General features: G+C 43.3%; 1 pseudogene; it reads right to left on the bottom strand.

Annotated features, from left to right (window-relative positions):
• The window catches only part of LOC147416492 (uncharacterized), a 61,528-nt pseudogene extending 49,764 nt beyond the window's left edge, over positions 1-11,764 (bottom strand).
• Between the last annotated feature and the right edge of the window lie 873 nt (positions 11,765-12,637).

Below are 12,637 nucleotides of genomic sequence, written 5' to 3' on the forward strand. Positions count from 1 at the left end.
AAATCGGGCCAATCACGGATAGTCTCTATCTTGGCCGGATCCATTTGCACTCCAATTGCTAAGACAATGTGTCCCAAAAAGTGTATCTCTGGTAGGAAAAAATTCACTTTTCTTTGCATTAATCACTAACTTGTGATCTCGTAATGCCTGAAAGACTTGAAGGAAATGATCTCTGTATTCTGGCTCATTCTTGGAGAAAACAATGATGTCGTCAAAGAAAGTAACAACAAATAGCCTGTACTCTTGAAAACTCTTGTCTATCATCCGGTTAAATGTCGTAGGAGCATTGGTTAAGCCAAAAGGCATCACCAAAAACTCAAATAACCCAAAAGTAGTCCGAAAGGTAGTCTTGTAGACATCTCCCGGCGCGATTCGAATCTAATGATATCCACTCTTCAAATCAATCTTGCTAAAACACGAGGATCCATGTAAACTGAGTATATCATCGATCCTAGGAATCGGAAATCTGTTCTTGATGGTGATTTTGTTAAGAGCTCTATAATCGATGCACATCCTCCAAGATCCATCTTTCTTTAAGACCAACAACACTGGAGAGCAATACGGTGAAGTACTAGGCTGGACAAGACCCTTTTCCAAGAGGTCTTTCACTTGGTTCATAATCTCTTCATTATGTGCTCGGCTCACATGGCAAGGTGGCCGGTTCAGTGGTGTGCTTCCAGGTATCAGATCAATGGTATGATCTTGAGGACGAGCAGGTGGTAACTCTCCTCGTAGGCCCTCTGAGAAGCAATCGGCGTGAGAGTGGAGAAAATCTTGGCATTCTTTATCAAGTTTAGACATATTTGTCATAGCCTTTATCACTCAATTCTTTCATAAAGATCCAGTAAACAAACAGACTAGATTTCATTAATTTTGAAATGGCCGAAGCCGATACAACAGGGACAGACTCGGCCTTCAGTTTAATATCAAGTACAATTGTTTTGCCCTTTTTTGTAGTCAAAGTCGCTTTTCTCGCCCGATAGTCGACCACGGCGTTGTTCTTGCGGTACCAGGGAATCCCTAAGAGAACATCACAACCCTCCAAAGGCATTATGAAGAAGTCCTCATGCCCTAAATACCCCTGACAATGCAACCGAAGTTTGCCAATGACAGGTGTAATGGCTACGTCCCTATCGGGTGCCGCTGGAACTGCCTCTCCAAGTGGTCCCATCCGATCAGGAGTAATCTCGAGCCACGCCGCCAATTCCGGTGAAATGAAGTTGGCAGCTCCTCCATCAAAGAAAATCAGGGCCTCTTGATCTTTCACTTTGCCCCAAGCTCGGCAAAGTTCTGTACTCTCATCCATGGTGTCAGGATCGGTACCCACACAATCTGGAACCAGTCCTGTTTTCATCTTGCCTTTTCGTCCACGTTCCTGAGCTGCTCTCGAACTCTCAGGCCTGTCGTCATCCTTATCATTCTGTTCTCACGCCTGTCGTCGTCCTTATCATTCAGGCACTTCGCGGAGATGTGTCCCTGTTCCCCGCATGCAAAGCACTTCCCCTCCTTGATGAATCGAGCTCGCTCCTGAGGAGTAAGCTTGGGTCGTGCATCCTTTTTCTTTGTGTTGCTCTTTTTCTTTCTACTTTCATTTCCAGAAGTCTGTTCAGCTCGTTGTGTCATGTTCTCATCTGTGGGGTAAGTCAGACTGCCAGAGTGAATGGCAAAGCCCCGTTTCGCATGACTCATCAACTCCTGAATAGAAGCTGACTTCTGCTCCAAGCAATGATCGCGGATCTCTGTAGGTAGACCCAAGGTGAACCGCTCAATCTGTTCTCTGAACGAGATCTTCTTGAATGAAGAGGCGGGTAGAAAACAGCTCCAGAATGTTTCACAATAAGCATTGATAGTATCTTTCTTGGTCATCCGAAGATGGTTCCAAGCAGCTCGTGTATCTCGTTCATATTCTTGCGTCAACCAAGAAGAAATAAAAAGCTTTTTAAATTTCAGCCATTTAACTGGCGCAGTCTTGTTTAAAAGAAGCGTGGACCACCAAGTACGAGCATTCCCCTTAAGATAAGAGGTAGCTCTCCGAATCTTGGAGTGCTCTGAATAGCGTCCTCCCGCGAAAGCAATGTCAAATTGCTGTATAAAAGACAGCTTTCAAAGCATCTGAGTATCCTGAAAAGTATCAAACTTGATCGAGTGGCCACCTTCCTTAAACTCTCGGACTTTCTTGCTTTTATCTTCGAGAAAGTCATACTGGTTGGCTTTGTAAAAATTCTTCTTGTTCGCATAAAAGTTTCCATCATCAGAATCTGAGAATCTGAGCTATCTGTAGACGAGTCCTCAATAGAACTATCAATCTCTGGGCGAGATTTAGCCTTCTTTGCCCTTTTCTTGCCCTTTACGAAGCTTTGTTTCTTGCTTCACTTTTTACCTTTTCTGTCTTCTTCGCTCGAATCTGAAGAGCTAGAAGAACTGTCAGAAAAAGAAGAAGAAGAAGAACTGGGTACTCCTTCAAATCGAACACGCTTCTTTTGTTTCTTTGCCTTGTCAAAAATCGACTGACGACCTAAATATCCCGGGAAGCCTATGCTTTTCTTCTGTTTTTTGCCGTGCTTTTTGCCTTCCTTTTGCGCGTCAAAAAGCTGAGTAATCCGTGCATCAACCACCTCTTGTAATTCCTTCTCTGAGTACTGTTTGTGATCAGAAGGTTTGTTGAGAGCGGGTTTCAGAGGTGATGTAGTGGTTTTCTACCACTGTACATGCACTTCCTGAAAAGAAGTCTCGCTCATATATTTTGCTAGTTTCGAATCCTTCGCAAAACTAAGCATCATCTTTGTTGCATCGCCGATCAATTGACGACGCTTCATCTCTCTTTGCTCTGCCTGAGTAGGCCGAGGCGGGCCATACTCTCTGTCTGAATCTTTGTTGTGATCCCTGCTCGCATCTTCAAATGCAGAGGGAGTCGACTGATCCTTGCGTGAAGCCATAGGTGCCGCGGAAAAAAAATTGGGGATCGTACCACTGTAACAGACTTGGACACTCCAAGTCAAGAATCAATCGCGACAGCACCAAATAACCACTTCAAAACAATTCAAAGATCACAATAGATTTGCACTGGCCCGGCGGAGTTCCGTGCCTAGAGATATTGGCCCCAAAGACTGGCGGCCCTTTCGGTATTTCTTTATGTATTAATCAATGTCAAAGTACAAAGAGTGGTTAGGGTTTCACTCTCAGACTCTGCGTCCAGATGCTCTGAGAAGTGAGGCCCTCACTGCATATAAAAAGGTTACAAGGGATGCCCAAAAGCAAAGCCCCAAAAGCTTAAAATCAAAAGCAAATTCTCTCTCTCTCCCAATGAGAGCAACAATAAAATAAAGCATGTTCTTTCTCTCTCTCAAAGCGTAGCAAAAAGCCAGCAATAATGCGTCGCTAGCTGCTTTTTATTCCAGCGTGCTTTTTTCGCCGCAAATTCCGGAAGCCTCCGTACATTGTTGCCACGTGGCACTACCCCGCCTGATTAGGTTTTCCAGTCAGCAGTTAGGGTTAGGGTTTCCAGAAATTAGGGTTTCTGAAAATTAAGGTTTCTGGCAGAAATTAGGGTTTGCAAGAATTTTAGGGTTTCTGGCAGAATTTAGGGTTTCTGCTGTCGGTAGCCACATCATCACTTTGTGACATACTCTCATTCATGAGAGCTTCCGTGGATTTTTGTGGAAGATAAGACTCTCATTTACGAGAGCTTCCCAAAATCTCGCAGCAGAGGGAAAATCCTCTCAGTATTCAAAGAGTAGTTCTCTCACTCTCTCAGTCAGAAGCAGCAAAGAAAGAATAGAGGACGGGCTTTTGCCCCCTTCCTGTGCTTGTAAAGATTCTCCCTTAGTAATAAAGATATTCTCTAGTGTGAAGCTTTCTCTCTCTCTCTCTCCAATTCTCTTGAGTATTTGAAGTACAATTAAAAGTTAGTTTTACTATTTTTGTGACAGTCGAGGACAATGATGACGACGACGAGGACGGCTGAAAACTGAAAACGCTAGGGCTGAATGCTAAAATCTGGAAACTCTGAGCTGCTGCTGAATACTAGCACTCTGTCTCGACGAGGATGGCGATGACGACGACTCGACGATGATGCGCTGAAAACGCAGATGCTGAAATCTGAAAACAGCGGGCTGAAACTGAAATGCTGGCTGATCCGACGGTACGGCGAGGATCTATTGCGGGTTAGGTGAGGTCTACGAAGCCAAGGGGTCAATCTGCAATGGCTAAGGGCGGAAATCTGAAAACGCTAACCTGTAGGGCTGGATCGGACTACAGACTGCTGAAAACGCTAGGTGGATCTGCATGATGCAAAAACGCTAGGCCTGATCCGCAAACTGCAAATGCCAAGTGCTGGGATCTGAAAACGCTGAGGTTCCCTACTGGTCTTGCTGCAGAGATGCACTGCAAGTTGCCTGAACTTCTTCTACTGCCTCTTCTGCCTGTAGTGAGCGGCCCCTCTTCTCCTTATATAGCAAATCCAGATTGGGTCGAGCATGCTCCCCTTCAGCCCACGACGCCATAAAATGGATAAATAAAATGATAAAAAAGCCAAATAATGTACTGCCGCGACTTTGGGTACACTGACCAGGAAGTGAACATGCTGGTTGGTGTTGGGTTGTGCAATTAGAGGATATGCAACTACTCTAAGTGCCTGGACATGCACGGCATGCGCACAGGCTCACAAAGGTGCCAGAACACTTCCTAAGCTAACCTCAACCCTAGACCTGAGATAGATTGCCCACATGCACATAGGGTTAGATGTGCACCTGACAGGCCGAGGGCCAATAAATGTGTGCCATGGGCTCATTCTCCAGCACGCTCCCCCATGAGATGTAGAGGATGGAGTATCGGCGTTGTATTGAGTTCAAGCAATATAAAAAAATATCGAAAGGGGCGCCAAGGTTTGGGGCCAGTGCTCTCTTGGGGTTGTACTCACCACTCCATGTCTCGTGTGTCGTGCATCTCTTTCAGTTCAGTTGTTATTTGAAGTGCTTAAAGTTGTTCAGTCTGTTCTTCTTCGTTGGCACGTGGTGCCCGTTCTCGTGACACACACATGCTGAGTATGGAATTGCACGCCTAAACAGATTTCATTACATGTACACGGATGTTGGACTTGTGGATCCTTTTGCATCCCAATGTTTCGGGGTACACGTTTCGGCATAATGCTCATTCTGCATAGATCAGTGGTATGTCCTCAACATGCAACAATTTGATGAGTTTGTATGCGAAACTAGAGTTAAATCTGTCTATTTTATGTGTGCCAATCATAGTTGCATTTAAACTCGTTTAAAAAAGTTTGAAAAATTTGAAGTTTAAAATCGGGTTTCAAACCTAACCCTGATTGGGTTTTACAAATTGGGTTTCTTTCACAATAGTCGTTGATTCACGAATCATTCTAGTGCATAATGTTATATCATCATGAAAATAGAGCATGCTTGCAAATGCTTTATTTTAATACTAAATGGTTATTTGGACTTGAATGCTACAAATTAATTTTAAAATGCTCAGAAATTAGGGTTGCATTCAAATGGCCTACAGGTCCAAATCAAACTTGTTTGATTGGCATTTCAAAAGGATACGGTGCCAATAACTACTTCTCAATGGAACAAAAGTTCAAAGAGCCTCAGATCATATATTGCTTCTGCCTCCACTTCTAGTTCTGAGATACTCCCTTATTTGGCCATGATGCTCATGGAAAGGTCGAGTCAAATAATTTTATAACGGCACTGGGATTATTCCCTTGCAAACTGTGTGGGGAGTTTTCATTTACAGGAATTTGAGTTTAAGAAAACTTTCATATGTGCAACAAACCCTGAAATCATAAGATATTCACTAAACATAATCAAAACTCTCTTCGAGCACCAACTACAGTCCTGACAGAAAGTGTCCAAAACCATCTAATAGCCAAAAAACAATACCTGAATTCCACTGGCATCATGAGAAACATCTCTATCACCCAGACCTTCTGTAATGTCAGGTGGCCTCGTCAATAGCTCGCTTGTGTGACTTGAGGAATTAATCTGGATTACGAAAGATATCAAAGCTGCAAACATTGAATCTGCCCAACTTTGTTCTTCTTTCAACCTCCTCATGGTTTCTTCTTTAACCCAGCAATTACTGAACGTAAGCTTCTTAACTTCCCCTCAATTATCTCTGTCAAGTGCAACTGAGAACAATCTGTCATTCAAGCATCCAATAAATAATCACAGTGGAGCTTTTTTTTAATGTACCAGCTTTTGTTCCAGTAACAGAGAATGTTGCTTTGCATGTTGATTAGACAGAATTTCCTGCAAGGTCGCAAGTTGTGCAATATTTAAAATTGACATTACGAACCGCAGCTTGTAAATTATCAAAGGTCAAACAAACAAAAAATGACAAAACCTTGCACACATTTGCAGGACTCAAGGGCCTGCATTGCTATTCAAAGCCTTTCTTTGATTGAGATGATACAATCAAGCAAAAAAGTACACAGTGCACTGTGCGAGCTTCCTTTTTATGCCAGATATTGAAATTTTAAGTGGAACACTTCAATCGCATTCTTAACTACATGGAGCTTCAAGAAAGTAGTCCTGGGATCACCACACGACTGCTATCGCCCTGCTTATATAAAAAAGTTTCCATTTGAAAGCTAGGATTAATCTGCATTCTCTATTGTTTATTGCCTTAAAGTATTGGATTAGAGACCAGCAGCTCAATTGCTTTCCCATGGGCAATTTCAAACCCTTCATACCTATTCACTCGTGCCAACTTCTTCCATCAAGCTCAACCCTTGCTTTCTATGCATTTACTTGTGCGCTCTGAAACCTTCAGCATGTTCCACACACACACACACACACACAAAAATTCATTCAGAATATACTTAAGATGATCTACACACATTAAATGTAACACACACACACACACACACACACACACACACACACACACAAGAAAATGGCAATGACTTACACTCACAATATCGCATTTCAACTGCAAGTGCAAGGATGCAATCAATGCAAGGTGGCACGTGGTGCATTTAAAACCTTGCGCTATGTTGATATGCAAGGCACAAAAGCATCCAAATTTTTACAATCAAGAGCAAGTAGAAGCTGATTTTGGCTTTAAATCACGATGCTTGGAATAAAATGATAAAGAATCACATAAGCACAGTATGAAACAACTTGGAAGTGGCCCAGGAAAAAGAAACCCAATTACAAAAGATCACATGCTCATTGACTTTGAAGACGGCCATGGCTCCTAGCCAAACTAGTATGAGATGCAATCACACTTGCCCCCCGCATTGAGGACAGGAGATATTTCATTCCAATAAAAGATTTGCTGTGAACCACACATCTTTGAGAAAATGTGCTCACAAGGAATGTTGGTGTAGGCCCTCGCCCCCCCCCTCCATCTCACCTGCATTGAGGAGCGTTTGAGGCAGCCGCTTGTTTGGAACCCAATGGTCAGCACACAGCAAGGCCACATGGTTGGTAGCAAACCTCATGTCTCTTGGGTCCCATGGCAGAGGGTCCACCCCCCTCATGTCTTGCAGCTGAATGCTCTGACTATCCTCGGAAAGTAGTGTAAATTGCAGCCAGTTCCCAAAAATGAGTTCCTTAGGTATGGATAGGTTCTGTTAGTCCTTGCCTATAGTCTTCTAGAATTTGAGCATGTGCCAAGATGTTGTAGACGCTATACCTTTAGAGTGGCACACCCCTCTTGAGCCAGCATCTCCCAATTGGATGGGGGATTTCACGTAACTAGAGGTCCTCATTTCCGTTAGGGCTTGCTCAGACACATGTTCTTGCATGTTCTTTGAGTTTCACAGGGAGGGTCGCCTCCACGGAGTCACTGACGAGGCATCAGAGGTGGTTGAGAGTTGCTTTCAACGGATCAGAGTTGGACATCAATGGGAGGACTTGTATCATAGACCCCGACCCGTCAGATCTCGAGTCAAGACACTGGTGACTCTGGGCTTGCAAAAGCCGCCCTTTGGTGCAAGTGCAGTGGGATCCCCAGGGAGTGGTTTTGGTGGGATCCCTTCACTCCAATTGATCACCTGGGGACCCCCTTCTACCAGTACACAGCTCAACTGGGTTGCCACATACTAACAGCACGGAGAGAGGCTCGTCCTGCTGTAGCAATTCACTGGTAGGATGAAGGTCTTATGTCTGTGTTCTTGGCAGGATTTTGGGACAGGAAACAGACGAGGAGCGTCACCATGTTCTAGTGGCTAGTTGCACATTGAGCTACTGCAGTCGGGAGTTGGTTGGTGCACAGCGGCCTCAGTATGTGCCACTTGTGACCACCCACTTAGGACCCAGCGTCACTGTTTCTGGGATTGCCGCATGGCACAGCAAGATTGGCTTCAGATTCTTCAGCTGATGCCTGCACTTTCTACAGCCAGCCAGTACACTCGGGGTGTTGTAGCTTGGTCCACACTCACGGGCCCAATACTTCGTTTTGAGATGGCTTCAATCAGCAGGATGATTGTGATGCAAGAGCCGGCCTACACTCCAGCCGGCCACAGAGCTCGTCCCTCAGGAGTGGAGCAGAGATAGAGAGTCGTGTTGGGAGCTCATTTGCAGCCTGACACTGGTTCATTTGGCAAGCCCGCTGCTTCCGCATCTCTGAGGCTCGACCCGTCCCACCGGCCAGTGACATTTGGTTGAAGCTGATCCATACACTCAAGGGCCAGTTTGAGAAACTTCACGGCAGCTCCGATCACATGCGGAAGCACCACGAGGCCTTCTTACGACTTTGGCACCCAACGCCCTTCTTCACCATGGTTCATGGCACGCCTATATGGCAGTACCGTCCACCAGTGTGGTTTGTTTCCTCCTCCAATTTCCTGATTTAGCCATCATTGTACATATTTTTCCTTTCATTCAGAGAGTCCCCCACATTTTGATGTAGCCCTCTCTAGCAGGGGCAGGTTGTAGCCCGTTGGGCAGTTTTCTTAACTAATGGAAGTATTTTTTCTTACAAGAAGAAGGAATGTTGGTAACCACAGTGAAAGATTTCAGTTTTTAGGAAACAACGCTTTTCAGAAAAATAAGCTCAAAATCTAGCAATATTTAAGAGCTTCACCAATTTTTTAGCATCATTGCAAGTCCAAGGAATTCTTTACTTATAATAATGGCCTATATAACCTAGCAGACCAAACAGGCCCAAACAAATGCCAAGTTCAGTTTAGAAAGGCATACAGCTCACTTCTTCCAACTGCCTCTCTAAGACAATCACCGACTCTTTGGCAGCACAAACTTCTTCTTGCAAAGCAGCCTGCATTAAAAGCTTCATCTTGTTATTATATTGCTTTAGAAAAGTATCCACCTAACATTCCAGAAGAAATAGAGAACAACTTCACATCCTACTTACCATGGCAGCTCCAGACTCCTTTACTTGACAGCTCAACCTCTCCAGTTCTTGTTTGGTGTTCCCGAATGCCCAGCTGCTTGCCCCGTCTTGCAGCAAAACTGCACCCTTATCCTGAATGTTCTGAGCGTGTTCTCCATCACTTAGCTCGCTACGAATTTTCCAAAAGAACTGCACAACCTGTAAATTCAATTGAGGTGGCATAATGCATACAATGAAGTACAGTCATCAAAAATAAAGGAGCTATTTTTTATCAGCAGTACATCATGGAGTTTTTCTGACTCCTCACGGGCTGCATTTGCTTGCTCTTGTAAAATCTGGAAACATTTCTTCTGCTCAAGCAGATTTGAGGTTAGTAGGCCTAACCTGCATATGAAGACGATACAAGCGGGTCAGTGAGGTAGACAGAGTTTCACAACTAACGCACATTCCTATCTACAACGTTCTTTCTTTGTCTGTGTGTGCAGCTTTGAAACAAATCCAATTTAAAATACCTTCCTTCTAGCTGATGTACTTTATCGATGAGTTTCGCCTCCTGCTCAAGACAGTTCTCCACCTGAAAAGGCCAAACAATTATAGAGAGAGAACAATGAATGCTCTTAAATCAAATATTTGTGCCAAACCTCTAAAAGTGCTTGATCTCTCTGCACAAGAGCAGTTGCAGCTTCACCCTGAAAGAACTTTATTTCCTTGCCCAGTTCAAGATTCTGTTAATAAGGGAGGAGACAAAGCAATTTAGCTTTTCAGTTTCCACACTTTAAAGCTGAGCGCATATTACAGTTAGAATTGGGAAACCCTACCTTATCTGTCTCAGACTTCAAAAGGTCAGCGAAGTGAGCCTATTTGAAACAAAGATTAAAAACTTTAGCTACACTTCTACCATTTTAATTTATTACAATCACATGGAAATGTTGGCAAGTTTGCTAACCTTTATTTGTTGAACTTCTGTCAGTTCATCCTGCAACTTTTGATTCTTCACAATGCATGCCTGCAGCTTTTGCTTCCACAATTCCATCTCTTGCTCAAGGCCAGTGATCCTGGAAAGTGGCTGAATCATTAATGATGCAGCAATATAAGTACTAAGAGATGAACTTCTGGTTTTCCCTACACATAACTGACTGGCCTTCTAAAGCTGGTTGGTCTTAAAGATTTGTTTGGTCATTGAAATTTGACAATTTTTAACTTCCCAAACAGTTTGGCTTTGTAACTTATAACTTAAAGATCAAAAGGTGCTCATAGATCTTGTTGAGGACTCAGCAGAGTATACCACTCTGCAATCCACACTCGCATTGTAAACTCACAAACAGTCTGATGTTGTAGCTTCCAACTTGAAGATCAACAGGTGCTCATAATCTTGACGAAACCACTTTGTACCATGCACTCCATGTCAAATTTAAGCAAGAGTGTTTAAACATGTTGAGAAGGATGCTATATGACACAAGCCACCCTTCAAAAGGGTTCTGAAATAAACAAAGAAAGATGCGGGCACCTTTCTGCAGAAATTAATCAATAGAGCATACCTTCGAGCCTGTATTTGAGAGGATATGTCAACTTTGCTTGGCATTCCTGAATGTTGCATGCATAATTGCTCCACATCAAGCCGAAGTTCATCACGCTCTACAATAAAGAAACTCAAAGTTCAGATTTTGCCTTGTACAGACAAATGTGAGAGGCACCCAAGTTGTAGCGTGTAGCACACGACATGAACTGAAATGTTTATTTTAAGTCTGCAAAAGTCCTAAAAGACCTGTAAGACCAGAGTACTACATCATCATCATATGATCCCAAATGTCTACTGTCCAGTGTAGAAAGTATAAAAAAGACTAAGATTAAAAAGCTAAAAAAACCATAAGTGAAGCAGTAGAGCCAACTGGTGGTCTATCTGCCAAGCCTGATCTCCTCAGTGGGCTGCCCCCTATAAGCCTAAGCTTGAGTTCCACGCTTGTAAAAACATTTTCTTTCTTGCAAAGTCTCATCTTAAAACTTGTAGCTAATTCTCAGAGGATGTAAAAAGCTTCTGAACTGATCTTTACTTTTCCCCTTTCAAAAATTGGCACCATCATACTAAGCAGCAAAAGCCAAGGAAAAGGTGTAAAATCAATATTCTTGCTTCAAAGGCCTCTGCCTCCAAGCTGCATTCCAACACAAAGTACATGTGGAACCACAGATAATCGGACCAATTACAATGCCATGTAGTGGCAAAAGATCTCGAAGGTTGTGGCTACTGAGGAAACCAATACCAAGTGCAACCCACAGAGAAATCAAGAAGAAAGACCACCAAGCCATACGCAACCACCTTGTTCAAGTTGCTGAATGTGTTGCATTAATATTGCATTACTCTTCACCCTTTCCTCCATCCTTCAAAACAGGTTCTAGCCCTGAGATCAAAAAATACTACACAACATCACAAGCACATCAAAGGCATTCTGGCAATAATTTCCCATGAAAAAAGACTACAAAAGAGGAGCTGTTCAGTGGACATTGCACAAATGACTTATTTTCCAATAATTGTACTTCAATTCATGGATTTAAAAAGTGAAACAAAGATGGACTCCATTCAACGCTTCTTAAACTGATGAATGATACTAAGAAAGTCTGATTGCAGTTTTTATTGTAGAGCGTTATAAGCATCATGTACTCCTATCATGGTGAGATATGTGAGTAACAATTTGTGACACACGTTCTTCAATCAGTGGACATCTCATTGTGTCACGGTGCCTAACATGACTCTCAAACAAAGTAATTTATGAACATGATTCTTTTGGTTATAACATTTATTTTTGGGAACATTTGATGCATCTAGAGAAGCTAGGTACTTAAATATGTTTGATCAAGATACACCTCAAGTAATAAATGCTAAGCAATTCCCGCATGTTGAACTAGTGGGATGGTTTAGAAGAGCCACACATAAGTACATGGGAAGGGGCTTTCGAAACCACGTGTTGGAGTGAGCCGTGGTTGTACTACGAGCTGAATGAGGTGTGTTTCAAACTCATAAGTGAGCAAAATGACACTTAAAGTGTGCAAAGAGCAGTGCATTGGATGTATTGTTTCCACTACCTGAACGGTGCCTATTGTTTTTGGCATGCGATGGTGGTATTGATCTAAAGATTTCCAGCTTGCACCCATGGCATATGTGATGCATGATTTTGTTTGCTTGCTGTTTTATGACAGTGTACCGACAAAGTGTCCAAACACCTCCATGTAACACTCATAAAAACACACCCATCGCACGCCTCCTTCACCTTCCCCCCTGCTCTCACACTAGTACCACCCCCCACACACACCCCCACCCCCCCCC

The sequence above is a fragment of the Adiantum capillus-veneris genome, unplaced genomic scaffold, assembly GCF_014529385.1.
Source record: "Adiantum capillus-veneris isolate H3 unplaced genomic scaffold, ASM1452938v2 Hic_scaffold_910, whole genome shotgun sequence".
Taxonomy (NCBI): Eukaryota; Viridiplantae; Streptophyta; class Polypodiopsida; order Polypodiales; family Pteridaceae; genus Adiantum; species Adiantum capillus-veneris.